At 36.0% G+C, this 23,329-nt stretch overlaps 1 protein-coding gene across 2 annotated transcripts in view; it reads right to left on the reverse strand.

Annotated features, from left to right (window-relative positions):
• The window catches only part of SUGCT (succinyl-CoA:glutarate-CoA transferase), an 841,499-nt gene that overhangs the window by 134,340 nt on the left and 683,830 nt on the right, over positions 1–23,329 (reverse strand). The gene's annotated exons all lie outside the window — the stretch shown is intronic.

Here is a 23,329-nt window from a genome sequence, read left to right on the forward strand (position 1 = left end):
CTCATACATTTCTAGTTAGAGTAAAAAATGATACAGCCATTCTGGAAAACAGTTTGGTAGTTTCTTAAAAACAAAACAAACAAACAAAAAAACAACTAAACATACAGCTGCATACAACCCAGGATTTGCACTCCCGAGCATTTATTCCAGGTAAATGAAAATTTATCTTCATATAAAAACTTGGACTGAATGTTCAGAGCAGCTTTATTTGTAACAGCCCTAAATTGGAAACAACACAGATGTCCTTCAACTGGTGAATCATTAATCCAACTGTGGTACATCCATATTATGGAATACTCCCTAATACAAAGGAACAAACTATTGATTCATGAAACAATTTGGATGAATATTTAGGGAATTATTCTGAGTGGGGGGAAAAAGCCAACCCCATAAGGTTACACAGTGTATGCTTTCACTTAATAGCATTCTTTTTTTTTTTTAATAACTTTAAATGTTATTTTCAATTTCAGTTTACATTCAATATTATTTTGTATTAGTTTCAGATGTACAGCATAGTGGTTATACAATCATATACTTTACAAAGTATTCCCCCTATATTTCCAGTACATAATTATTACAATATTGTTGACTCTATTCCTTATCCTGTACTTTACACCTCCAAATTGTATTTATTAATTTTGTAACTATCAATTTGTACTTCTTAATTCCTTCATATTTTTTACTCAGTCCCCCAAACCCCCTCACCTCTGACAACCATCACTTTGTTCTCTGTATCAAAAACTGTTTAAATTTTGTTTGTTCATTTATTTTTTCTCTAGAATCCACATGTAAGTAAAATCATATGGTACTTGTCTCTCTCTGACTGAATTATTTCACTTAGCATATACCCTCTAGGTCCATCTGTGCTGTCGCAAATGGTAATATTTCATTCTTTTTTATGGCTGAGTGATATACCATTGTATATATGTACCACAATTTTTTATCCAGTCATCTATTGATGGGCACTTGGGTGGCTTCCATATCTTGGCTATTGTAAATAATGCTGCAATGAACATAAATTCCTGTTTTGGGTTTTTTCATATTTAAACCCAGAAGTGGAATCATTGGGACATAAGGCAGTTCCATTTTATTTTAATTTAGATTTATTATTGAAAGAATTACAGATATCCCCTGTTTACCCCCATTTATTCCTTCCACCCTGCATCTGCCCCACCCCCAGGCCTTCCCCATACTGTTGTCTGTGTCCATGGGTTATGCATTTATGCGTATAAGTTCTTTGATCAATCTCTCCCCACCCACTCTGCCAATCCACCTTCCCTCTGAGGTTCATCAGTCTGTTTCATGCTTCTGTGTTTCTGAGTCTGTTTTGTTCATCAGTTTATTTTTTTCATTAGATTCCAAATATGAGTGAGATAATAAGCCAGTCTTTCTCTGACTGGCTTATTTCACTTAGCATAGTACTCTCCAGTTTAAACCATGCTGTCCCAAAGGGTAAGAGATCCTTCTTTTTAACAGCTGCATAGTATTCCATGGTGTAAATGTACCACGGCTTTTTTATCCACTCATCTACTGATGGACACTTGGGCTGTTTCCAGATCTCAGCTATGTAAACTGCCCTGCTATGAACATAGGGGTGCATAAGTTTTTTTCTGTCTTGTGTTTCAGGTTTCTTAGGATAAATTCCTAGAAGTGGGATCACTGAGTCAAATGGAAGCTCCTTATTTAATTTTTGAGGAAGCACCATACTGCTTTCTATAGTGGCTGCACCAGTCTGCATTCACACCAGCAGTGTACTAGGGTGCCCTTTTCTCCACATCATCTCCAGCACTTGTTATTTGTTGATTTTTTGATGGTAGCCATTCTGACAGGTGTGAAGTGATATCTCATTGTCATATTAATTTGTATCTTTCTGATGATTCGTGACTTTGAGCTTTTTTTCATGTGTCTCTTGGCCACTGTATGTCCTCTTTGGAGAAGTGTCTATTTAGATCCTTTGTCCATTTTTTAATTGAATTGTCTGTGTTCCTTTTGTTGTTGTATGAGTTCCTATATTTTGGATATGAACTCTTTATTAGATGTGTCATTTGCAAATATATCTTCCCATACAGTGTGTTCCGTTTTCATTTTGTTGATGGTATCTTTTGTTGTTCAGAAGTTTTTATTTTGATATAGTCCATTTGTTTATTTTCTCCTTTGTTTCTCTTGCCCTAGGAGCTATATCAGCAAGTGTATTTCTAGGATAGATGACTATTTGCTGCCTATGATTTCTTCTAGGATTTTTATAGTTTCACATCCTACATTTAAGTCTTTTATCCATTTTGAGTTTATTTTTGTGTATGATGTAAATTAGTGGTCTAGTTTCATTTTTTGCTTTTTCATGTACCTATCCAATTTTCCCAACACCATTTATTGAAGAGACTTTTACTCCATATATGCTCTTGCCTCCATCACCAAATATTAATTGAGCACAATGGAGTGGATCAATTTCTGGATTCTCTGTTCAGTTCCACTGACCTATACTCTGGCTGTTGTGTCAGTACCAGGCTTTTTGATTACACCGGCTTTGTAGTATAACTTGATATCTGGTATTGTGATCCCTCCAACTCTGTTCTTCTTTCTCAAGACTGCCTTGCCTATTGAGGGTCCCTGTTGGTGTCATATTAAATTTTATAGTGTTTGTTCTAGATCTGTGAAATATGCTGTTGGTATTTTAATAGATTGCATTGAATCTATAGATTGCTTTGGGTAGTATGGACATTTTAATGATGTTAAATTTTCCAATCTATGTACAAGGTATATTCTTCCACTTGTTTATATCTTCCTCTACCTCTTTTTGCAGTATCTTGTAGTTTTCCAAATACAGGTCTTTTACCTCCTTGATTAAGTTTATTCCCAAGTATCTTAATGTTTTTTCAGTTTCTCTGAGAGTTCATTATTGGTGTATAAAAATGCTATCAATTTCTAGGTGTTCATTTTTATCCTGCAACATTGCCAAATTCATTTATTAAATCTAGTAGTACTTTGATGGAGGCTTTTGGATTTTCTATGTAAAATATATCTGCAAGTAATGATAGTTTTACTTCCTCCTTCCCAATTTGGATGCCTTTTGTGTTTTCTTCTTGTCTGATCACTGTGGCTAGGACTTCCAGTACTTTGTTGAATAAGAGTGATGAAAGTGGATACCCCTGTCTTGTTTCTGTTCTTAGGGGAAACATTTTAGTTTTTGCCCATTAAGTATGATGTTGGCTGCAGTTCCGTCATATATGGCCTTTATTATATTGAGGTATAATCCCTGAATTCCCACTTTGGAAATGGGTGTTGGATTTTGTCGAATGCTTTTTCTGTGCCTATTGGTATGATTATGTAATTTTTGTTTTTCAGTTTTCTTATGTGATGTATCACATTTATTGATTTGCAAAGATTGTACCAGCCTTGCTTCCCTGGAATAAATCCCATTTGATCTTTTTAATATATTGCTGGATCTGATTTCCTAATATTTTGTTGAGGATTTTAGCATCTATCTTCATCAGGGATATTGGCTTATAATTCTCTTTGTAGTATCTTTATCTGGTTTTGGAATTAGGATAATGCTAGCTTTGTAATAGGAGTTTGGAAGTGTTCCTTTTTCTTGGATTTTTTGGAATAGTTTGAGGAGGATAGGTGTTAGTTCTCTGAATGTTTGGTAAACCTCCCCTATGTAGCTTTATGGACCAGGCCTTTTGTGTGCTAGGAGATTTTTGTTTACTGCTCCAACTTCATCAGTAGTTATTGGCCTATTCAGGTTTTCTGACACTTGGTGATTGAGTTTTGGAGGGTTGCACTTTTCTAGGAATTTGTCCATTTCATCCAGGTTGTCCAGCTCTGGGGTATAGAGTTGTTTATAGTGTTTTCTCACAATCCTTTGTATTTTTGTTGAGTCAGTTGTTATTTCACTTCTTCCATTTCTGATTGTGTTTATTTGGGTCCTCTCTCTTTGTTTCTTGATGAGTCTGGCTGAAGGTTGATCAATCTTGTTTACCTTTCCCAAGAACCAGCTCTTGGTTTCATTGATATTTTGTATTTTTTTTTTTTTGTCTCTATATCATTTATTTCCTCACTTATCTTTATTATTTCCTTCCTTCTATTTATGCTGGGCTTTTCTCGTTCTCTTTTAAAGTCTTTAAGTTGTAAGGTTAGATAATTTATTATAAATTTTTCTTGTTTTTTGAGGTAGGCCTGAAGTGCTATGAACTACCCTCTCAGGACTGCTTTCATTGTGTCCCTTAGATTTTGGTTTGTTATGTGTTCATTTTCATTTATTTCCAGGAAGTTTTTGATTTCTTCCTTGATCTTTTCATTGTTTAATAACCCATTCATTGTTTAATAACATGCTATTTAGCTTCCATGTGTTTGAATGCTTTTTAGTGATTTTATTGTAGTTGATTTCTAATTTCTTGCCATTGTGATCTGAGAACATGTTTGATATAATTTCAATCTTCTTGAACTTGTAGAGACTGGTATTGTGTCCTAGCATGTGGTATATCTTTGAGAATGTCCTGTGTGCGCTTGAGAAGAATGTATACTTTGCAGCTTTGGGGTGGAATGCTCTGTAAATATCAATTAAATCCATCTTATCTAGTGTGTCATTTAGGATCACTCTTTACATTAATTTTTTGTCTGTAAGACCTATCCAGTGAAGCAATGGGGTGTTAAAAGTCCCTTACTATGACTGTATTGCTGTTGATCTCTCCTTAAGGTCCTCTAGAATTTTTTTTTTTATAAATTTAGGCGCTCCTATATTGGATACATACATGTTTATCAGGGTTATATCTTCTTGTTGGATAAATCCCTTTAGTACTGTGTAGTGACCTTTCTTGTCTCTCCTTATGGTCTTCATTTTGAAGTCTATGTTGTCAGTTATGAGTATTACTACCCCAGCTTTTTTCATTTCCGTTTGCATTGAAAACTTTTTTTTCATCCCTTCACTCTCATCCTGTAAGAGTCATTTTTCTGAGGTGGGTCTCTTGTAGACAGCATATATTTGGGTCATGTTTTCTTATCCACTCAGCTACCCTATGTCTTTTAATTGGAGCAAATAGTCCATTTGCATTTAAGTTTATTATTGATAGGTACTTATCTATTGCCATTTTAATTCTTTTTCCCTATGTTTCTCTCTCTATTTCTACTTCTTATTACAGTAGTCCCTTTAACATTTCTTGCAATGCTGCTTTGGTGGTGATAAACTCCTTAAGGCTTTTTTTTTTTTTTTTATCTGAGAAGCCATTTATTTCACCATCTATTTTGAATGATAGCCTTGCTGGATAAAGTAATCTTGGTTTCAGATCATTATTTTGCATTTCCTTGAATACTTCATGCCATTCCCTTCTGATTTGTAGAGTTTCTGATAAGAAATCAGATGAGAGCCTTATAGACGCTCCTTTGTAGGTAACAGATTGATTTTCTCTTGCTGCCTTTAAGATTCTTTATCTTGAATTTCTGACATTTTAATGATGTTATATCTGGGTGTGGGCCTCTGGTTTTTTTCTTGCTTGGGACTCTGTTGCTTCTGAACTTTTGTGACTTTTTCCTTCACCAGATTAGGGAAGTTTTCTGCCATTATTTTTTGAAACAGATTCTCTATCCCTTGCTTATTCTCCTCCACTTCTGGCACTCCTATGACGTGAATATTGTTATGTTTCAAGTTGTCCCATAGCTCCCTTAATCTCTCCTACAGTTTTTTAATTGTATTTCTCTTTTGGATCTCTGATTGAGTGATTTTTTTCTACCCTGTCTTCTAAGTCACTGATCTGATCTCAGCTTCCTCTAATCTACTGTTTATTTTCTCAAATGTATTCTTTATTTATGCTATGTCATTCTTCATTTCATTCATAGTTTCCATATATTTTCTCATTGTCCTTATAATCAGTATTCTGAACTCTATATCTGATAGATTGCTTATCTCCATTTCATTTAGCTCTTCTTCTGGAGAATTCTCTTGTTCTTTCATTTAGGCTTTTTTTTGTCTCCTCATTTTGGATGCCTGTTTGGGTTTGTTTCTCTGCATTAGTTAGATCTGCTAGGCCTCTCAGTCTTCTTGGAGGGTCTCTGATGCAAGCCAATGTCATATGCTATTTGTGACTGGCCTTCAGTACCCTGTTTAGAGCTATTAACTACCCCTGGCTCGTGGTTCCCTGTGCTGGAGCTGGGCACATTTGGACAGGACCAAGATGCACACCAAAGTCTGCTTTTCAAAGGCCCAGGTCCAGAAGTAGATCAGGCAAAGACACAAAGCACCCAGAGGTTGGCCTCTGTCTTCAGGCTCATTCTCTTAATGAGCCTCAGGCTGTAGACTAAAACTAGGGATAAACTCCACAAGGAGGGGTGAGAGGTTTTCCAATACGTGGGGTAATTGTTTCCTTGTCAGATAAAAGCTGCATGTCTGGCAAAGGTCTGCCTGAGAAAGATGTCTCTGCAGTATGGGGGAATGATTCAGCAAAGGAATCCAGATGACTGCCCTCTGAATTCTATCACCATAGCCCAAAACCCAGTTTTCTCCTTACATCACTCTGGTCTACTCTGCCCTCCTTCTGGAGGCTAAGGTAACTGGCTGCAGCCAAAACTTTGTCTTGGCTCTTTAAGAGGGACCTTGCATTTCCAGTCATCTCTCCCTGGCAGAGAGAAGTCTCGCTGCTTTTCACAACCAGATGTTTTGTGGGCACCTTTCTCAGTGCTGCTGCCCTGGGATGGGAAGCTCAGCTTGGGACTTAGGCCCCAGTGTTCTCAGTGGAAACCCCCCATAGCTGAGATATCCCTTGGGACTTTTAGCTGCTGCCTGTGGGAACCCAACCAACACTCTTGTGCCTCCCCACTTCCTACCAGTCTCTATGTGGTCTCCACTTTGGGTCCTTGGTTATGAGGGTGCTCTCCAGCTAGTGTTCAGTTGATTATTCAGGATAGTTTTTCAATATTTTATTTGTAATTCTAGTTTGGTCCTGAGAGAGTGTCAGTGTAGCTTCCACTCAATCTGCCGCCATCATCTAGGAATCTAGACAGTTCCATTTTTAATTTTTTGAGGACCATCCATACTGTTTTCCATAGTGGTTCCACCAATCTGCATTCTCACTAACAGTGTAGTGTACGAGGGTTCCCTTTTCTCCACATCTTGACAACACTTGTGTTTGTTGATTTATTGATGGTAGCAATTCTGACAGGAGAGAGGTGATAACTCATTGTGGTTTTAATTTGTATTTCTGACAAATAGTGATGTTGAACACCTTTTCATATGTCTATTAGCCACCTATATGTCCTCTTTGGAGAAGTGTCTATTCAGGTCCTTCACCCATTTTTTTTTAATTGGATTGTTAGTTTTGTGTGTGTGTTGAGTAATATGAGTTCTTTATAAATTTTGGATACTAACGCCTTATCAGATATATCACTGGTAAATATTTTCTTCTATTCAGTAGACTGTCTTTTTATTTTGTTGATGGTTTCCTTTGCTCTGCAAAAACGTTTTTAGTTTGATATATCTCAATATGTTTATTTCTTCTTGTGTTTTCTATGCCCATGTCCAGGAGAAAAAATATTGCTAAGTTAAATGTCAGAGATTTTACAGCCTATGTTTTTGTCTAGGAGTTTTATGGTTACCAGTGTTACATTTAAGTCTTTAATCCCTTATTAGTTTATTCATGCATATGGTGTAAGAAGGTTTCATTTTTTTTTTTGGCATATTATCTGTCCAATCTTCCCAACATTATTTATTGAACTGTCTTTACCCCATTGTATGTTTTTGCCTCCTTTGTCAAATAGTAATTGACCATATAAGTTTGGGTTTATTTGTGGGGTCTCTGTTCTCTTCTATTGATCTTTAATTGATCTATATGTCTGTTTTGATACCAGTGCCATGCTGTTTTTATTACTATAGCCTTGTACTATAGTTTGATATCAGGTAGCATGACTTCTCAAATTTTGTTCTTCTTTCCCAAGATTGTTGTGGCTTTTCAGGAGCTTTGTGGTTCAATATAAAATTTTGGAATATTTGTTTTAGTTCTGTGAAAAATGCCATGGTATTTTGATAGGAATTGTGTTGAATCTATACATTGCTTTGGTTAGTATGGACATTTTAATGATGTTAATTCCTCTTATCCATGAACATGGTATATGCTACCATTTCTTTGTATTTTCTTCAATTTCTTTCTTCAGTGTTTTATAATTATCCAAGAACAGTTGTTTTACCCCCTGGGTCAAATTCTTTCTAAGATATATATTTTTTAAATAAAATTGTGAATGAGATTATTTTCTTATTTTCTTTTTCTGATAGTTCATTATTGGTGTATAAAAATGACTGTGTTTTGAATGTTTATTTTGTATCCTGCCACTTTACTGAATTTATGTATCAGTTCTATTAGGTTTTAGGGGGATCTTTAGGGTTCTCTATATACAGTATCAGCTCATCTGCAAATAAGGACAGTTTTACTTCTTTCTTTCCAAATTGCATGCCTTTTATTTCTTCTTGTCTGATTGCTGTGGCTAGGACTTCCAGCACAATGTGGATAAACGTGTTGAAAGCAGACATCTCTGTCATATCCCTGATCCTACATTGAGTATGATGTTAGTTGTGGCTTCATCATATATGGCCTTTATCATGTGGAGATATTTTCCCTCTAGTCCCACTTTGCTGAGATTTTTAATCATAAATGGGTGCTGGATTTTGTCCAATGCTTTTGGTGCATCTATCAATATAATCATATGATTTGTACCCCTTATTTTGTTTATGTGGTGTATCACATTAATTGCCTTGAAGATATTGTCCTAACCTGGCATCCCAGAAATAAATCCTAATTGATCGTGGTGTATGATTGTTGGATCCTGTTTGCTAATATTTTGTTGATAATTGTTTGCATTTATGTTCATCATATGGGATATTGGCCTATGATTTTCCTACTTTTAGTGTCTCTGTACGGTTTTGGATTTAGTATATTGCCGGCCATGTAAATTGAGCTTAGGAGTCTTCCTTCCTCTTGAATTTTTTGGAATAGTTTTAGAAGAATAGGTGGTATTTCTTCTTTGAATGTTTGGTAAAATTCACCTGTAAAGCTATCCAGTGCAAGAATTTTATTTGTTGGGTTTTTTAAAATTATTATTACTGTTTCGATTTCATTAGTTGTGATAAGTCTGTTCTCTTTCTTCTTGATTCAGTTTTGGAAGGGTGTAAGTTTCTAGAAATTTGTCAGTTTCTTCCAGATTGTACAATTTGTTGTCATATCATTGTCCATAATATTTTATTCTAATCCTTTTTATTTCTGTGGTGTCAGTTGTTACTTCCCCTCTTTCATTTCTGAGTTTATTTATTTGAGTCCTTTTTCTTTTTTATCATTCTTTAAATGATAATATTCCAGAAATAGACAACAAATTAATGGTACAGGTTAGAGGAGAGATGGGAGTGGAGGAGAGAAGAGTATGTGCAGTTTTAAAAAGACAACAGTGATGGAATTGTTCTGTATCTTGGCTGTATGGATATCACTATTCTGGTTGCAACCTTGTAAGATAGTTTTGCAAGATGTTATCCTTGGGGAGCTGGGTACAAAATACATGAATACATGGAATTTCTCTGTATTATTTCTTACAACTGCATAAGAATCTATATCTCAAAATAAAATTTTTATTTTAATATTTTTTAATTTTGATTTTTCATATTTTTTTTTTTTTTAAACTGGAATTGAATTTTTTGCATGATGTGAAAGGGAATTCAATTTCATTTTTCCCCCAGAACAGGTTTTTTAAATCCTCACCTAAGGGTATGTTTATTGATTTTAGAGAGACAAAGGGAAAGAGAAAGGCAGAGAGAGAGAGAGAGAAATATCAATGTGAGAAACATCAATTGGTTGCTTCCCCTGTGAGCTTCAACCAGGACCAAACTGAAACCTAGGTATGTGCCTTGACCAGGAATCAAACCCCTAACTTTTCAGTGTAGTAGGAGGATGTTCTAAGCAACTGAGCCACACCAGATAAGGCTTCCCTAGAATAGTTTTTAAGCAGTCCTTCCTTTCCTCATTAATCTGAAATACCTGCTCTGATGTAGATCATTTGTAAACAAGTTGGCTTTTTTTCTGGGCTTTTTGTTCTGTCCTATGGGTATATTTGTTTACCCCATTGCTGATACCATGCTGACTAAATCACTGTGGCTTTATAAGTATCACTGGTTTATTTGGTAAGATCTCTACCCTACCTCTGCCTTGTCCTTTGTCTTTAGGGGTTCTTGGTCCTTTACTCTTCTCTATAAATTTTAAAATCATCCTATCAAGGTCTAGTAAAACCTTATTGCACATAAATAATATCCTTACAATATTATCTTGCTATCCATTAAACATTTACTTTAATAATTTCCATTTGCTTAAGTCATTTTGATATTTTTATGAAGTGCTAACATTTTTATAAAGATTGTCCCCGTTTTTCATGAGATTTATAGTTAACACTTTTATTTTTCATATAAAACTTTTTTATTTTTAAAATAAAACTAGTGTTAGCATATAGAAATAAAATTAACTTAATTTTTTATTTTATATCTGACATACTTTTATTAATAACTCATTCATAGATTCTGTTGGGTTCTCTATACAATTAATTATAACATCTCTGAATAATTATAGTTTTGTGTTTTTCCTTATGTTTTGTTTTCTTATATTACATTGCTGACTAACACTTCCAATATATTGGTAGAGTGTTAGTAGAAAATGTTTTTATCTTGTTCCCAATTTTATTTTATTTTTTAAATATATCTTTATTGGTTTCAGAGAGAGGAAAGGAGAGGGAGAGAGAGATAGAAACATCAATGATGAGAGAGTCATTGATTGAGCCCACAACCAGGCATGTGCCCTGACCGGGAATTGAACCCTGATCGCCTGGATCCCAGGTCAATGCTCAACCTCTGAGCCATGCCCAGATGGGCTTGTTCCCAATTTTAAAGAAAATACATTTAATGTTTCAAATTTGAGTATGTTTGCACTATGGTATTACAGGCATGTTTTATTAGGTTAGGAGATCTATTCCCGTTATTTTGAGAAGCTTTATCATTCATGTTGACTTTCATCAAAGGCTTTTTATTCATTTATTAAAAGGATCATATAATTTTCTCCCATAATCTGTTAACATGGGGAACTAATTTTCTAATATTGAACCAACTTACATTTCAAAAGCAAACTAACTTTTGAGTTCTGTTTTGTTTACGGTTTTCTTGTATTTTCATGAATGAGACTGGCCTGCTATTTGCTTGTGTTTTTCTTGTTTTATTTTTAGTATCAAGAGTAACTTTACTTCATAAAGTGGGCTAGAGTAATCCTTCTTTGTGTATTTCTGAAAGCATCTGTGTAAGATTGGAATTATCTAGTCTTTCACTGCCTGGTGAAAACTCAGCAGCAAACTATCTGCAACTGGGGTTTTATTAGTGAGACGTTTTTGAATTATCACTGTATCCCTTTAAACAATATAGGAAAATTCAGATTTTTTTCCTTGAGTAAATTTAGATATCACATTTTTCAAGAATTTTATCATTCCCCTAAATTATCAAATTTATTATCTTAAAATTATTCATTACTTATCATATAATTTTAGAATTAGTATATCTTCCCAGTGAATTGAAATTTTTATTATTATTCTGTGACTTGTAATGAATTTTGTTGTATAGTCTGTAGTGACTAACATTAGTAAAGTTACACTAGCTTAATTCTGGTTTGCATTTTCTTCATATATCATTTTGTGCCTATACAGTCAACATTTCTAGGCTTTAAGTGTGTCTCTTGAAAATAGAAAATCACAGGATTTATTCTATTATATCTCTGTCTTTTAACTGCAGGATTGGGCATATTTGTAGCATTTTATTTAATACCTTCTTTTTGTCCTACTATTTAAGAAATCTCCCTTTGCCTTAAGATTGATTGAGATTATTTTTCTACATTTACTGGTTTGGAAATTATACATCTATACTTTTACTATTCTTTCCTCTTGAGATCTTGACATGTATTTTACTTCAGGCTTAATTTGGTGCTCCAACCTTTCCCAAGATTAACTGGCCCAAGAAATTAGAAAGAACACAATGATTAAATAAAAGAGGAAATACAATAGAATCCAGGGAAATATATAGGTGTGAACTACAAAGTCAGGATATTAGAAGTCCAGACTTAGTATATCTTTAACTCAATCCTCCTGGCATTTGGGGTCTTCAATAGAATTATCCCAGAACCAGGTGCTGCACACTTTGGTATCAGTTGAGGAAGTACTCTTTCCCTTCAGCACAGGGACCCATGCAAAGCCCTGTAAAAGGAGCCATTTTAAGAGGTTATGGGCAAGGTGATTGTATGTATGTGCTGTCTTCACTTAGAAGGAGCCAAATAATTTCTGTATTCTAACAAATTTCTCAGTTGCCCAATGGGAAAACAGAATTTTGGTCAGTTCTCAGGACGGATCAGGAGGCTGTACATATATCATCTTTCTTACTAGATGCAGTCCTCTTCCCTGGAGACGCCGAGATGCCAGTGAGGCAAAGATTGGGCACCTAGTGTAGGGAGCACGACCTGCTCTACTTTATTTAATGTAGTTCTTGATCCTATTCAGAAGCCATGGAAGTGAATTTTTTTTCCCTTAATGTTCATTTATTGATCAATAAATCATCATTTAAATGTAAATCATGCCAGCCTCTCTCCTCTTTCAGGGATCAAAGTAACAAAAGAGTGTGAAAAGGAAAAAAGTCAGTTGGATAAAAATATAGCATGACCAAAGTCACGAGGACTCTCTGAGTGGGCAGTTTTCTAAGTGATGTGTCAGGGAGAGGCAGTCTAACCAGCATTACTGTAAAGAAAGGACAGAGATAAGTGTGAAATAATAGCACCTTCCTACCACATATGGCAGTTTGCATCTGTGCTTATTTGACCCACACAGAAGCCCAGTGAAGTAGGAGTTATTGTCTCCATTTTATAGATAAAGAAGCAGACATGGGGAGGGAAAATTACTTGACTAATATCATAAATAGAAGGGAAAAGTGGCATACTCATGTCTCCCTGATGGCATGGCCTAGACTCTTTCTACAACATTATGTTGTCTCTTAAGTGTTCAGTACCACTTACCACTATAAGATTCTAGTGTTCCCGACCTGGTTCAACAAAGATATAAGGAGAAAGAATCTTTGTGGACACCAAATACTCCAAATGATTGGTGATTTGTCATTTCTTCTGTTGGCTGAAGTGCTTCCTAGAAGTTTGGGTATAGTAAGATGCAAGTAATATTTTATCGAGTGCTTGTTTTCTGTCTCTTTGATGGTAGTGTATTGTAAGTTTCACTGAGATTAAATCTCCATTGGGATCTAATTACAATAATATATCACTTTATTTGCCATAGCAATGCTTTCTCTTAGTAAGTCCACAGGAATATGAAGGACAGCAGGGTATAACAAAGTATCAACATCTGCTTCCTTAACAAGTTCTTTTTTTAAAAAAAACTATATCTTTATTGATTTCAGAGAGAGGAAAGGAGGGGAAGAGAGACAGATAGAAACATCAATGATGAGAGAGGCATTGATCAGCTGCAGCCCCCGACCTGAGCATGTGCCCTGACCAGGAATTGAACCTCAATCGCCTGGATCCCAGGTCCATGCTCAACAGCTGAGCCACACCCAGCCGGTGAACAAGTTTTTCTTTAACAAAGTTATGTAAGCCAAATATGTCTGCCTCTTTATCACTCTTGATACAGTATAAGTTTAACCAGGAAAGATTTTCAGCATCAGGAAACCACAGGATATAATGTCATGGCATACATGATATCTGAACAGTCACAAAGCAAAACACCACCGGATACATGTGACAATTATTCAGGCCTGCACCATGAGGAAGCACTGTCATTTGTTTATGTTAGCCATTCTAGAGAACCCTAACCGCCCAAGAGGCAATCAAGTGACTGCCCTGTGACTGCAGAAAGACCATCGACGTTGCCGACCACATACTCCCTGCACCTCATTCACCATTCACAAAAGTTGCTCAGGTTCAAAACAAAGAAACAAAACCCAAAATAATTATGATAATTAGCATGTTTCTAAGAGAAAAACTAAGGTGGTGGTTCTAAAAGTCAATAAACTCTGTGTTTTCATTTTACATTTTGGTTTGGTGTTCATGGGAATGTGTGTCAGTGGGGAAAGACTTTGCTTGTTGCAGGCAGATGTATGTTTGCTCTAAAGCAAGAAATAAGGAGAGCTATTTTAGGAAGGAGTCTGTATGACTAAGTTTGGGGGAGATAATATTGATGTGTGAGCAGGGTCACTGATAACTTTGTAAGCAATTAATCCTTTGGATATGCCAAGAGATTTTATCAGCCCCAAAAGACTGAGTCATACATACATAATGTTGGCTTGAATTAGTTGGGAGTGTGGCATGGAGGAGTGGGGATGGTAATACGCAGAAAATAAAACAGAAAGACGTGAACTTAGTCCTGAGCCTCTTTCAACAGTCATTTTCCTAACTTTTTGCATCCAGTGGCTCATAATTTCAGTCGCATGTTATCAGCCTGCCTTACAGAAATATTTTTCAGCCTGGATATTCATGGCATTGTGACATCTCAATGGAGCAGCCAGAAAAATGCTTCTTGCCTTTGGTTTTCTTTTTACTTTTTTAAAAATATCTTTATTGATTTCAGAGAGGTGAAGGGAGAGGGAGAGAGAGAGATAGAAACATCAATGATGAGAGAATTGTCATTGATCAGGTGCCTCTTGCATGCTCCCAACTGGGAATGGAGCCTGAAATTCGGGCATATGCCCTGACCAAGAATCGAACCCTGATCTGCTGGATCCCAGGCCAATGCTCAATTGCTGAGCCACGCCCGGCTGGGTGCCTCCAGTTTTCTTAATATGAATATCATGGGAGACACTGCCTTCTAGATTGTGACTGTACGTTATTCTCTTTCGGACCTGACACGACGCCGCTACTCTAATTACTCTAATTTGGACATTTTGCTTTTGCTTCCAATGCAGATTTTCCTTAGAACTGAGCCAAGTGATCAATAACCTTTGAAACAGGTACTATTAGAATTACAATTTACAGATTATTAAACTAACTTAGGAAAGACACTTGAGCAGTTAGCAAGCCCAACAGCTAGAATTTTTACCTAGAAAGCCTGATTCTAGAGCCTGTACCTTTAGTCATTACACTATGACTTCATCTTTTGATAGAATCCAAAGTGGAATTCATTCATATAAAACTCTAGTCTGTGATACCTCATGCTATTTACCTCAACTCAAATCAAATGTATTGAGCACTTGCTATATGCCAAATGGTAGATAAGCACTTCAACATATAGATTTCTATAACCAACACTTACAAATATCTTTACCAGGTGCTATGCAAGAGGGTAGGGATATAAAGGTAAGTAGGTGTGGTGTGGTCCCTTTTCTCAGAGACTGCACATCACAGAAGATTAAAAAACAATGTGATAAATGCTTCAATAGTGTAGAATTAAAAGAGGAAGCACTGACTTTGTTCTGAGCTGAACAAATAATGCTTTACAAAAGTAGCGCCTTTTAAGTAGAGTCTTGTAATAGGACACATGTGCAAAGAAAATAACGAGGATGTGTGTTGGTGGAAGCATATTAAAAGTCAAGGATTTTGAAAGGCTATGACATACAGGAATCTACAAGGGTTTGATGCTGCATTTGGGTGAGATGAGACTAGAAAAGTAGTCTAGCATAGACAACAAAACAATCTATGCTAGAGTTTGGGCTTTATCCTATAGACCATAAGTCACAGGTGCCAGGTAGATAAGGCCAATGAGTAGAACAGACTGGGTAACCAACATTAGGGAAAACAGAAAAGCATATGCCAAGTTGAAGACAATAGCTGCCTCACTCATGTAGATTAGATCCAGGCTTTCCAGACCATGTTATTTTTCATGAAAATTCATAAGTCCAGGCTTATATGTGAAATCTACACATTTTTAATCTTAGCATCTAGAGCCACAGAGTTTCTAGGGTAGGCAAAATTTTCTCTCTGCCCATAGTAACTAAACATTTCATCTTTATGACTCATGCATTCAAAATTACACAAAGTTGATAGCAACATTGTCAAGAATCAAAGTTTGAGAAACTCAGTTCTAATCTGAACAGAATGGGTAATTTGACAGAAACCACAACTATGATATTTCTTGCTAAGCCTTAGCACAGCTATCAGACATGAAGAACATAACCTAATGTTTTCAGTGGAAAACATTCGTCAATAAAAATAGGTGTATGATGAAAAAGGACAATAAAGGTCCTTGGGACTCACCTAAGTGAAAAGTGCTTACGAAAGAGCAAAATGGTCCACTGAGCTATTGGTAAAAATGAGGAAGGGTGCTTGGCAAATAGTTTCTAAAATGTTGCAGCTTTATATCTACTGAGACAAGCGAATCAACAACTGTGACGGACTGGGAAATGCAAAAATAAATTCATTTCTTAGATAAGCTAAAAACAACTTCTAGGAGACAACAATAATATATTTCCTACCAAAGAAATCATGACATTTTTGTATATAGCATGGAAAAGTATACTTGTACACAGCAAAAATGAAATCTCAAAGGTCATGAAATCCTTATATGGAAAAAAGTTACTACCTTAGCTAACAGTGAGCAAAGAAGTCACTAACAATAACACAATACCATCCCTATTAAGATATTATTGTGTATTTGACAGCCCACAGGGTCTCGCCTGTTTCTCCAAACACAATATACATAGTCTGCACAGCCTTTCAATCACACACAGTGCTCTGTCTCAAGAGCTTTGTTTAAGTTCCCCATTCATCTTTCCCTGCCATACAAGTGTTGAGGCTTGTCTATATATCACTTTGTTTTCTTTATGCAAAACCCTTTAGCTAACAATGTTGCTATCAATAAGCACTAACTCCTCCCCTGTTGATCAAGCTAGTTCCTGACATAACACTGTCTGTTTTCAAGCAGCACTTGTATAATCAGTTAAAGTGTGTATACCCTTATGGTGGTGGGGAGTCACCTCAATGCCAATGTCCTCCAAAATAAAACCCTAGCAACTCGGCTGGTAGATTACTGTGCTGTTGTGGAACCTCAGCTACTCTTTCATCCCACTCCATCCATATATAATCTCTTTCCATGAGTTATTATGCCATAATACAAGATGCTGCCTTTATAGACACCTAAGAGAGTTCAGTGCCTGGAGCATACAGATTAGTACATATTAGGTAATAATTGCCAATACTTCATTAATGCTTACTATGTGCTAAGCATTTTGTATGGATTATTTTCTTTCATTGCCTATTATTAGCCCCATTTTACAAACAAAGAAACTGAGGTTCAGAGAGTATGTAATTTTCAAGGCCCCCCAGCGAGTTTAAATAGCAGAGCTGGGATCTGAATTCGGGCTGCCTGGTGCCAGGGCCAAAGCTGTCCACCTTTATTCAATACTGTCTAATTACTGCCTTATTGATTATCATATTATGTATTTTTTTCACCAGGAGCTGCTTGCTGCCTCCCCCTATAATCAAGTTCTATACTCTCTTTACTCCCTCTGATGCACTCCTTGTCTAAAATATTTATCCTCATAAATCAAGGCTGTTAGAAGGTTTAAGGCAAAAACAAAAAACAAAAAACAACAAAAAAACAAAGGAAAAATACAATTTCTTTCTGGAAAGAATCCAGAACTTTCAAAAACAGAGCAATTCTGGAAACTAGAGACTTGAATTGCCGAAAAACAAGATCAAGGTAGGTATACATGATTAGTTATAGGATTCAAGAGATTATCTATAGAAGGGAGCATTTGAGTCAAGTGTAAGGACAGAAAGTTCTGGTGAATTCCAATAGTTCTGAGAGACACAGACAACAGTTTGGTGATTCGGGTGGTGGTGAGGAAGTAGAAGAGGGTATAGGGAGGATAAATGGTGATGGAAAATAATAAAATAAAATTAAATTAAATTAAAAAGAATAAAAGAAAAAGGGAGGAGGCTTGGAAAACTTGTGGGAAAGGAAAGTAGAGGTCTCTACTGCCCCAAATCTTCTATGACCCTTAATGTATCTTGTTGGTCATCTTAATAGGTAGGGCTTTATCTAGAAAGAAACACTTTAACACAGAAAAGTCTAAGAGACTAGGTTTTAATTATTACCATCACAAAAAAGAAATGTTAACAATGTGACAATATATAAATGTAACAATTCAACATGTTGTACACAGTAAACTTATACAATGTTATAGGTCAAATATATTTCAATTAAAAAATTTGATTAAAATAAAGACCAAATTTTTTTTTTTTTAAAGTAAGAAGGCATGAACTCAAAAGATTAAAAAATTAAAAATAGGTGAGGATTCTAAGCTGATTTCTCTCTACCAGGACAGAAATGCATTGTATCTTTTGGATATTAGGATTTTAAGAAGACGGTTTTAGATAATACAAATCTATAAAAGAATACTCTTAAGAAAGAAGGCCTCATGTTTTTCATTCATTCATTCATTCACATATTAATTCACTCATTCATTCACTCAAAATAAATTGTCTTCAATATCAGTGCTTCCAACTCTAGCATGCATCAGATCTTTTTGAAATCAGGTTTAGGAGGTTTGCAAATCCCAGATTGCATTTCCAACAAGCTCCTACTTCTGGGGGCAGAACACACCTTCAGTGGAAAGACTGTATAACTACATGAGAAGACCACCAGATGCACATATCCTGGGAAGGGAAACAAGGCAAGGCTACCATAAAAAGTGGAGAACAGGAGAAACACAATAGCTCCCACCTGAGAGGGCACTCCTCTATTCACACATTTCTCTCAATGATTTTGGGTCCTTCTAGAATTTTTACATGGCTATAAAAATGGGCTACAGGTAAATTCAGCTAAAGGCCCCTTTTATGGTGACAGGACAGATATTTAAAAGAATTTTCTGCCAGGCTGGGTATGGCTCAGTGGTTGAGCGTCGACCTAGGATCCAGGCAGTCGGGTTTGATTCCCAGTGAGGGCACATGCCCAGTTGCAGGCTTGATCAATGACTCTCTCATCATTGATGTTTCTCTCTCTCTCTCTCCCTCTACTTTCCTCTCTCTGAAATCAATAAAGATATATTTTAAAAAATTTTTTCCTTTTGTTTTCTCAAAACTTAAATAAGTGGGGCCAGTGTGGCTCAGTGGTTGAGTGTATACCCAGGAACCTGGAGGTCACAGTTTGATTCCTGGTCAGGACACATGCCTAGGTTTTGGGTTTGATCCCCACCCAGTAGGGGGCATGCAGGAGGCAGCCAACCTATGATTCTCTCTCATCATTGATGTTTCTATCTCTCCCTCTCAAATTAAGTAAAGTACATTTGTTAATCTTTTGTTTCCAATTTTTCTTTTTTAAAATAAAAGATATAGAATTAATTCCAATAGACATTTGACTTTCATGAACATGAGCTAAATATACATATGTAAGTTATATGTATATATTTATATATCTACATATTCTGTATATCATATACATAATAAACATACATATTACACATATAATACATATTCAAATTGTATTGTATTGACTTCAGAGGAGAGGTCAATAAACCATTTGCTGCACTTGGATCTCAGATTCCAAGCCATTGCATTCAGCCCCACATCTTAATAGGAGAGGGGAATGACCAACTATGCCAGGTAGATACAAATAGAATCAAATGTGGCAACTGCCATCTGAAAGTGCTCCCATTACTAGTGTTCCCATAAAAAGAAATCCCCCTTAAATGTTTTATTTTCTCAGATTAAGAGGACAATGTAATCAATCATGTGTTCTTTTTTTCCCCCCTTAATTTAGAGATGTCTAGTGTTCAAATGATCTCATTCCAGGCCCTGGCCCTTGGCAAAAATATCTTTCCATTTTCCTCACATGGTGTCTGGTCTTTTTCTTATCATAATTTAACTGTTCTGTTTCACATATGTTTTGCTACAAACTGCCTAAATCCTTTAGGAAATAAAAAGGAAATAAATAAATAAATATTGATCCATTTGTTGATTCAGCAACCCTTGCCAAGTGTTTATAATATGAGAGGTACTAAGGATGGAGGGGAGTAACATCCTCAGTTATGGAGATGCAAACAGCAAGTAGACAATTGCAGTTTGTAGAGCTTAAGGACTCAATACCCTCACTATGTGCCTGAATTACTGGGATATAGTATGTAAAATAACTCTAATGTTTGCTAGAAAGTCAAAGTTTAGTTTTTTCACTAAAAAAGTTAGTCTTAAAAAACAATCAGTGATTTCCTGTAGATTTGTGATTGAATTGAAAGTCAGAATCAGAAGAAGGAGTCCATTTCCAAAAATAAGTATCAGAAATTGTTCTTGTTAAATCAAAACAAGCCTCATTCTCATTCAGAGAACTGTGACTTCAAGGAGACAGACATCCCAGAGAGGAAATGCTCACCAGCCCAATGATCAGTTGAGATATCTGTGTTTTTTGTATCTTTCTGCACTAGAAGCCAATGAAAAGAAAAAGCAGAGCCCCTAGGCCTGTTAGGAAGGGGAGAGACAGAGATAAAGAGAATACATTGCCAACAGCACTATTGCCTGGCACTGTGCCAGTGACTCACAGGTCATCATCTCTTTTCATGGTAAAGCCTGCTTACTATGCATCAACTGTAAAGGAAATGGAAACTCAGAGAAATGAAGTGATTTTCAAAAGTCACAAAAAAGTGGTAGAGGCAAGATTCCAGCTCATCTACCCCCTGCTAAAATTGATCTTCTTGAACCCGATGCCAGGTGAGTGATTAAGGTCCAACTTAATCAGATTTCATGGAAACATACCTGATGAAGTGGAATGGTTCCTCAATTTTCACTCAGTGCTTCAGAAGCATTTTATCATTTTAGTTAGCCAAGAGTTTCAATAGTCTTATAAAAAGTTCATAGAAAACTCTGCCAGTTTGCTTTCTGTATTTGAATCAATCCCAAACTAGCTGATTTCAGAAGCAAATCACTTCCAATAGCACTTGGTAGATTCATTTCAAATGGTCAATGTTGTTTATGACTTATAAAAAACTTTATGAGATTAAAAGATATCATCTCAATGTGTCACATGGACATTTTATTGACCAAAAAATGGGGATAGGGATACTTCTCCTCAAAGGGGCACATAAAAAAGATGTGATAGAAAAGGTGAAGTAGGAACTTGGTAATTCAGCTTAGGGAAGAAATATATATATATATATATATATATATATATATATATATATATATATACACACACACACGTTTATGTGTACATAAACATATATATACGCACATGCACACACATATACATATGTAATGAACATTATATAGAAATGTATTATACTTGTTCATGCGTTCAAGAATTATTTACTGAATGCCTCTATATTTAAACTAAGACAAAATCTCTTTTACACACACATGATGTTGAATAATGTATCAGTCACCCAACTCTTTTGAACATGTCCCTGAAATACTGTTACCTACCCATATTCCCTAATAATGTGTTTCTAAACTAACTTATTTACATACTACCTCCCTCTAAGAAATCTGAATCCTTAAGAATAAAACTTATAAACAATAATATTTGGCTATCCTTCTAAAACTATATTTGGGAAAGATTTAAATTTTAATATAATTTAGTGATAATTCTCTACTTCCTATAACTTTTCTAATTTCAGGCTGTATTCAAATACAGGGGACTCAGCAGACTAAAATTTTGCTAAAATTCATCCTCTTCCAACACAAGGAAAACTAGTCACTACATTATTTGTCTGAATGGATATAGTCTAATAAATGTAGACTTCTACATGTGAGCTTTTGGAAACTAGAAGTCAAGCATCTTCTGGGAACACCTGCTTTCCTCTAGCTTCGTTGGCATGATACATGGATGAGCAACAGTTTACAGCTTTGTAAAGTGTATTAAGACTATTAAAATGCATATTATGCTGCCATTTGACCCAGTGATTCCACTTCTGGGATTTTATCCTAAGAATCCTGAAACATGAATCAGAAAGAACTTATGCACCCCTATGTTCATAGCAGGGCAATTTACAATAGCTAAGATCTGGAAACAGCCCAAGTGCCCGTCAGCAGATGAGTGGATAAAAAAGCTGTGGGACATTTACACCATGGAATACTATGCAGCCATAAAGAAGAAGGATCTCTTACCCTTTGGAACAGCGTGGATGGACCTGGAGAATATTATGCTAAGCAAAATAAGCCAGTCAGAGAAAGACAAGTACCACATGATCTGACTCATATAAGGAATCTAATAAACAAAATAAACTGATGAACAAAATAGATCCAGAGACATAGAAGCATGAAACAGGCTGATGAATCTCAGAGGGAAGGCGGGGATGGGAGGAGTGGATGGGGAGAGATTAATCAAAGAACTTATATGCTTATATGCATAACCTATGGACACAGACAATAGTGTGGAGAAGGTCTGAAGAGGGGGAGGCAGGGGCAGATGGCAGATGGAGGGGATCAATGGGGTTAAAAAAGGGGACATCTGTAATACTTTCAGCAATAATTTTTTTAAAAAAATGCACATTATGGCCCTAGTTGATTTGACTCAGTGGTTAGAGCACTGACCCAGGGACAAAAGGGTCCCAGGTTTCATTGTGATCAAGGGTATGCCCCTCAGTTGCAGGCTCAATCCTGTGAGAGAGGTGATTAAAAAAAGAGAGAGAGAGAGAATGCATATTATGATTTTCATCATATCTTTCCTCTCTGAGCCAATAAGCTTCAATATATTGACTTTCTAAGAAAGAGGGCTAAATGACCTGCTTTGACCAGTTTCCTGCATGGTAGATATGAAGTGCCTTTCAGGGATTTGGGATTTATTTTAGGTTGGCTTGAGGAGGCTTTAACAACACTAAAAGGATTTTTAGTTGTTTTGCATTGTGTTTTGAGCACCAACATAATTATTGCTGGTTTAAGCAAGGCTAACACCAAAACCCCTCAGAAACAGACACCAGCTTACTGTGTCTGCACTCATCTGCCATGAATTTTACACATTCAGTGCGGACTTGTACTCTAGTGCACTGTTCTCACACCCATGCCCATGAGTTCTGGTAGGTTGAAATCAGCATGAAAACTTGGACTTAATTTTTCCTTAACTTTCTATTCATCTCATTCATTGGATGAAGAAATCACTGAATAAATCACTAAGTCTTGGAAACAGAAGCTCTATGTGGTTAGTCACTTAGAGTGACATCCTGTCCACAGTTATCTCCTCTAACGCTATTTGCTAAAATGGAGCCATCAGCAAGATTTATGCACAAAATAAAGGTTTAGCCCCTGAATCAGACTTAATTTCCTCGTGAAGTTAATTCCTTGTAGGGAGGAACTCTTACTTTGGCAGGAGATTTTCACATAGCCTACATTCGACTCATCAACTGCACAAGGGGTGAAAATTC

Source organism: Miniopterus natalensis, chromosome 10, assembly GCF_054644295.1.
Source record: "Miniopterus natalensis isolate mMinNat1 chromosome 10, mMinNat1.hap1, whole genome shotgun sequence".
NCBI classification, from domain to species: Eukaryota; Metazoa; Chordata; class Mammalia; order Chiroptera; family Miniopteridae; genus Miniopterus; species Miniopterus natalensis.